Here is a 587-nt window from a genome sequence, read left to right on the forward strand (position 1 = left end):
CAAAAGAGTTCTAGCTAGACTCTCTATGACACAATCCATTTACTATAGCTGAGTTCGGTGGGTTTGATTCTCTGACAACAGTGACAGACGCAGTGACACAAAAGATTGGCCGAGTATCTTAGCTTCTTCTACAACGCACATGCCCACTTTCTAGCCTGCTCTAGCCTTCTGAATGGGACACGAGCTGTTGGTACATTCTGCAGTTCAGTGATAAATGACAATCATCTGGTTGGGAGACTTGGGTTAATGTGTAAATTTCTTTGGAGAAAAAAAAATTACATAGATAAAAATTACACAAAATAAAAAGGGCCCAACCGGGTTTGAACCGGTGACCTATTGATCTGCAGTCAATTGCTCTACCACTAAGCTATGGACCCAATTCAGATTTTTGTGTCAGAGATGATGACTTAGAGCAAGCAACTACACCCTTAAGCCTCTTTAGGGTTTTTCTTTACCTTCTTTGTTCTTCTTCGTACAATAATAAGCATGCTCAAGGTAACGAATGCCAAGACCGACTCTTCAAAGATATCCAGGGATGATATTGACAGCCATAATAATATTCATCTTTTTCATGAACATGTCCTCCA

The 587-nt window shown here is 40.2% G+C and overlaps 1 non-coding gene across 1 annotated transcript; it reads right to left on the minus strand.

Moving 5' to 3' along the window:
- Nucleotides 1-305: 305 nt before the first annotated feature.
- On the minus strand, nucleotides 306-377 carry TRNAC-GCA. The gene has a single exon. It is a non-coding gene; the product is annotated as a tRNA-Cys (tRNA).
- Between the last annotated feature and the right edge of the window lie 210 nt (nucleotides 378-587).

This window comes from Papaver somniferum, chromosome 8 (genome assembly GCF_003573695.1).
Source record: "Papaver somniferum cultivar HN1 chromosome 8, ASM357369v1, whole genome shotgun sequence".
In the NCBI taxonomy this organism is placed as follows: Eukaryota; Viridiplantae; Streptophyta; class Magnoliopsida; order Ranunculales; family Papaveraceae; genus Papaver; species Papaver somniferum.